Here is a 6,000-nt window from a genome sequence, read left to right as displayed (position 1 = left end):
TTTTCTTGACAATCGCTTTAAAATGTCAGAACTTGTAAAAACCACGGATTTTAACTACATGCCTCCGTCTAACTGACCTTACCTCACACGTTTTTTATCTGCCAAAATCCGAGACGACCTATAGCATCTACCAAACAGAAGAGCAGCAGCAAGAGGAGGAGGAGGAGCAGGTTTGAGCTCAGTCATGATGAAGTCAATAAATAAGGACCACAGAGGCGAGTCGAGAAGAGAATGTTCCGCCTGTCACCGGACATGTCAGTGCGTGTTTTGCAGCGCGGGTCCTGTAGAGAGCAGTAGATAGTTTTAATAAGTGCGGCTCCTCTTACTGTAGCCTACAGCACACAGTGCAGCGGAGGGAGGAGCGACAGCGTACTGTTTCTTTTTTGGTTCTTTCCACTCCACACGCATACACACGCGTTGCAGGTCATCCAAACGTAACTGTAGGACAACAAAACAGGAATCAAACTAGGAAGCGTCGTTGGAAAGCGGACAGGAGAGTCTGTTTTTAAACGGTACGAGGCTCAACAGTAGTGGCCAGGCGGAGGACTGGCGCTCGGGAGAGCGGAGGTGGGGGGGGAGAGCCATCCAGCCCTGCCGTTACACACTTTCTACAGCAACCAGGAGGAACCCGGCTGACTTTTTCTCCCGCTTCGTCTCCGCCTCATGACCCAATTCCCAGAACAACGTGGGGTCCACGGCGCGCGGGGAAACTGTGGGACGGTAAGTGTTGTTTTCGGGGGTTCGAAGCCTCCGTGGCAGCGTGGTCTGCAGGCACTTCGGCGGCGGTAGCTTGTGTAGCCCGGGCTGGTTTGACAGATCAGCCCTGCGGCCGACAGACGCACACCCACCCGTACACCCCCGCATACTGACTCGCACATTCACACGGCGTATTGAACGCTCCTTCTGTTATTTAACGCTCACTTCGCCGCTTGTGGAACGCTAGTTGGAGCCGTGCTCTGGTTGGTGTTTTGACGCCGGGATCGCGTGCTCCACTCTGGGCCCAGACTGGGACCGAACTGCCTGCTGTACTCCGGGGCGCGCATGGTCCACTCACCCCTGCACACGTGCACACACTTGAAGGCAGATGCACCCACTCACCAAATGTTGCAGACCACTGTCAGGCGGCTCATATTTCTAATATTTGATAAAAGTTTCCCTCCCTCAGAAGTAGTAGAAATTGTTTTATGAGCATCTGAAAAATGCTTTAGTTGTTGTTCTGTATCCAGTTCTTTAACAATGTTTTCTATAGATGCAAACTAACTTGAAGGTAAATTGCATTTAGTCACAAGGTTCTCTAAAAGGTTGTGTGCTGCATGTTGCATGAGTTATGCAATGCTCATAGTCTGCCGTTTTTATTGAATGCCTCAGCCCTGCAAAAGCATAAGTTCACTGACATTTTTCAAGTTACGACTCTGTTGTAACTTGAACTTTGTTTCTATAGGGTTAAGTGTTATAAACAAACACGATGCATAATTGCGAAGTAATGAAAATGAAGTGGAGTTTAAAATTTTCTGAAAATGGAATCCGAGAAGTTTGGCTTGCAGTTGTATTCGTTCCCGGACTTTGACTGGGTCATTCTCACATGTCAACTTGCTTTGATTAAACCTTTCCATAGTGGCTGTGGTTGCATGCTTAGGACTCTTGTCCTGCTGACAGATGAATCAGTCCTTTGCAGCCTTAAGCATGTTTTCTTTCAGGATTGCCCTCTGTTGCTGCCCAGCATCCCTGACTTTGCTAAACAAACTTTGCCCGGTGTTTAGTTGAATCATCTTTGCTGTTGGCTTTCAATATCCTGCTCTTGCTGGAGGAAGGCGTCTCCACAGCATGATACTGCCATCACCATTCATAATAGTTTTCTTTCAACAATATCTGCTCCTTAGCACTATTCCATAAAGTCAAGGTTTGTGGAATACGTGACTAAGAGTTTTCCCGCCAACTGGTTCTCTCAGCTGTGGTTTTCTGCAGACTGAGAATAAATTACACACAAAAACATGCTTTTCCATTTAAGTGACTTCTGAAGACACTTGGTTGCATTTGATTTTATTCAGGTGTATCAGAGTAATAGGGGGTGAATTATGCAAGTCAAACTTTTCAGATTTGTATTTTTGAAAATGTATTAAACCATGTGTTTTCCTTCTACTTCCCAATTACGCATCATACTGTGTATGTCACATACAGTTTTAATATAAATCATTAATGTTTGTAGTTGTAATGTGGCAAAATGTGAAGTTTATTATGAATACTTTTGCAAAGCATTAAGCTTATTGAATAATAGAGAGACCCCACCTTTTTGCAAATTGTCTCACCATGAATTCAGAGAAGATTTTAATGTTGCCAGGGGAAAATTTGGTAGCGCTCTCTGCTTTCCCTTCCGTCGCCATCTCCCTAACCCAGACCAGAGGAGAATCCTCAGAGAAATCAATCGCATCATAAATGCAGATCAAAAATATATTGGCCATCGTTTGCCTCACACATTTGCAACCGTTTCCCCTTTAAAAGTCCTTGTCCTTGCACCACAGGCTGTGTAATAATTAAATCGCTCAGTGTTAGCACTCAATTCAAACTCTCGAAAGGATGTGAGCTCTCTGAGCGGTGCTGCTTTAATTTCATTTTGGAGTGTGCAGAGAGATGGTGACCATCTAAAGACTGCATGCTGCTACTGCGGCCGAATTCAGCATGCAACAGATGCACCGGAGCGTCGTTAACTCTGCAAGGTGAAAACAGTAGAAAATAAATGGCAGAATGAGCATTAAAACCAAATAGATTCAGTCTATATGGCTTAAATTAAGTAACTTTTATGTCCTGCCCCTCTTCATTAAACATTAACCATCAGTATAAATCCAGCCGTTCTATTTCTGGGTTGATGATTAACCCTATACAGATCTGTCATTCACATATCGCTCTGCGATGGAATAATCCATTGAATACTTTCTAGCAAGTGGCAGCTAACATGTCTTTTAGAGCTAGTCTTTAATATTCTGTAATCCAAAATTTAATATGTAGGTCTTGCTCTTCGTTTGGTGCAGAAATGTTTCAATGCTTCCAGGGAAAACACTTGGAAAATGCTGGCTTGGTTTCTGACGTAGTGATGTAACAGGGTAGCGTGAGGAAAAACGAGGATGGATGGAGCCCCATGTGACCTGGCCTCGTCTCCTCCTCTTTTCCTCAAGGCCATGACTCTTTGTAGAAGATGAGGGTGACCTTATTCGGTTCCTCCTAGAATGCCGCTCTCCAGAAGGGCCTCTCTCTCTGTGACCTTTTCTGTGTGTCTTATTTTCTCCTCTCCTCCTTTCTAAATCACCTACTACTTTGCGGTAGGGCGTGAGCGATCAACGCTTAGATCTGTAGAGCATCCTCTTATGTAACTCTGTGCTCTGCTCTGTTTCTGATATTCAGTGATGTCAGAGCTTAGAGAGGCAGGCAGGATGCTGGGAAATCCAATGTGTCAGGAGATGTCCAGGCGCAAAAGGCTTAGTTTCACATATATTTTTCTTGGGATGGCTTTAGAAGTAAGACGGTGGATAATGAACAAAGTTTGATGGATCTTTGTTGTGGTATCTTGGTATGAAAAATGCCACTGACATGACACAAGTGTTATGTTGGTTGTTGTTTCACTTTTAAAACTGGTGGGTAAGAGGTTGTGCAGTGGCAGAGCTTTCTCAGTATTAGAAAGGGATGTGATCTGGAAAAAGGTTGCTGTTAACGTAAAGATAGCTAATGGAAAGTTGAGTGGAAGAAAAAAGGTGATGTTAAAAGCAACGATAACTGCCTCCTGCAGGAGTGTCAAATTGTACTGACACTTTAGATGTGTCCAACTCAACTGAATCAAATGGATGAATCAGCAGGTGCCAAGTTCTATGAAGCCCTGCTAACCAACTGTTTCTGACCCTTGTTGCCACTGTTTTTTCTTTTCTTTTTTCCTCTTTCATCTTTTTGTTTTTATTTATTTATTTTGTCTTGTAAACTTGGGTGCGCTGGACGCTAGAGATGATAAATCATCATTTGAATTTCATGCCCCATATTTTCTGCGAAATGCAAACACTCCTGATTAGTGTTTTCCGACCCTGGTTCTCACGGCCTGCTGCATAATTAATCCACATACTTGGACTAAAAAATGTTTTAAACAAATTCTCTTCAACTTAAAATACACATTGAAGTTTAAATATATTGGGATGTAATCACATAAACATAATTGCATATTAAAAACGTGATAGAGGAACTTTTCACATTTGCTGGAATTATTTAAAAACGGTGTAAAATTGATCACCAGTTACATGGTGGCTGGTTTGTAAAAGTGTGGAAGAAGAAAGTGCACAAGCAACAAGAACTCCAGACTTAATATTTTCAATGCAGATTTGGGATTCAGTATAGTATTTTAAAGTTTTATATAGAAAACACTTCTTGTTACTATAATGAAAAAAATTCTAAATGGGTATTCCCTTGAAATAAGTAGATAAAAAAAACTTCTGCTATGAACTGATAAAAATAGGAAAGTTGAGGGTTTTATCAAAGTTTTACTTTTTTCTTTTACTAAATTGCCCTCATTAAAGTGTATGCATTGTTTATTTTAATGTATTACATAAAACCAATAAAAAAAGAATTTACGGTTGTTGCCAAAGATTCTTGCATCTGTTAGTGATGGTTTTCAGCAAATCAGTGAAAAGTTGAGAGAAAGGAAAACATGTGGCGGAATAAGGTGCACAAGGAACTTTGGCATCTGTAGTTTTGAGAAGATTGTGAAGCAAAAAAAGAAGCAAGTCACATGGTATAGGCTGAACAGACTATACTTGTATTTTGATCAAACTTTAGCACAAAATGTGTAAAATATAAAAATTCTTTAAAATCTCATGTAAACATTGATGCAAAAGAGGAGACAAAAACAGGCTAACCAGATCTGCTATAGATTTAAGTGGAAGAAATCAGTATGAGATTATTTTGTAAGTGAAATATTCAGCTGATTGAGTGAAAATAAAAGGTGCTGTATGCTCTGTGGCCTTCCTGTCATGAAGGAAATTCCAAGTGGTTTCCTGCTGTAATATTTGGCACTAAGGCCAATGTCATTTAGCAAGTCAAACTACATTAAGAGAAAGGAATGCGGCAAATCCTCCTGTATGATGTTGTGGGGGGTTTTCTGCCGTACGAAAGCGTCACTGCTGATAAGCATGCCGTCATGGCGAACACGACAAGAGATTATCAGCAGGCTTCGCACTGGCCTTCCCACAGACCACCGGAGGGTCCCACTGTCACTGAAATAATGTAACATCGGCACTCTGGCACACAAACACACTTTTAGAGGCATTACATCAGATCTCAGGCAGGCGGCAAGCTCCAGGTTTGTGGTTTGTTTGTTTTCATTTTGGCTCCTCCCTATTCTTTTTTTCTCGTAGGAGGTTGAGTTTCATTTTATTCTGTTAGAGGTTTTTCAGTTGTGTCTGTTGAGCAGCGGTTTCCACGCAGATGGTTACCACAACCCTCCCACCCACCGGCTTATCTGTCGCTACGTCTTCGTGACATCAAACAACTCCTCTGAGGCAGCAGGGATAATAAACTGGCAAAACTGCCTTTATTGGCCAAAAATGGGTAAGAGAGACAGATTATTACGGAGCCGCCTTTTGCTCTTATTAGCACGAGTCAACTTGGCTCTGCTGAAATACCACTGGGGCCACTCACAAACTGGCTTTCCATCAATGGGAATGCTTGGCACCGGGAGCCAGGAGGCTTCCCTTTGCCAGGATGACATTTGTTGGAGCAGGACTGCCTTCGCTCTGTGCCTGCTAGGGCCATTTTGGTTAATGAAAGTGGCGGAGGAATGAAGTCACTGCTTCATTTGCAGATACGGTTTTAAAAAAACAACTCCCAAAACAATAAAGCGGCTAATTTTCCTTCTGTCATAAACAACGCGATGTTGTGGAATACAAGCACTGTCCCTCGAGAGTCAATGTTGCAGTGGCAATAACATCTTCAGATTCTGTTTACCTCTCAGGCTGTAAATAATCAGCT

At 42.4% G+C, this 6,000-nt stretch overlaps 1 protein-coding gene across 1 annotated transcript in view; it reads left to right on the top strand.

The window, feature by feature from the left end:
• Nucleotides 1–269: 269 nt before the first annotated feature.
• Nucleotides 270–6,000, top strand: part of thrab (thyroid hormone receptor alpha b) — a 133,487-nt gene continuing 127,756 nt past the window's right edge. The window contains exon 1 of the mRNA XM_032573955.1: nt 270–720. The gene's annotated coding sequence lies outside the window, so the exon portion shown is untranslated. The remainder of the gene's footprint in view (nt 721–6,000) is intronic.

Source organism: Xiphophorus hellerii, chromosome 10, assembly GCF_003331165.1.
Source record: "Xiphophorus hellerii strain 12219 chromosome 10, Xiphophorus_hellerii-4.1, whole genome shotgun sequence".
NCBI lineage: Eukaryota > Metazoa > Chordata > Actinopteri > Cyprinodontiformes > Poeciliidae > Xiphophorus > Xiphophorus hellerii.
The sequence above is the reverse complement of the archived record's forward strand: the minus strand, read 5'-3'. Positions and strand labels throughout refer to the sequence as shown.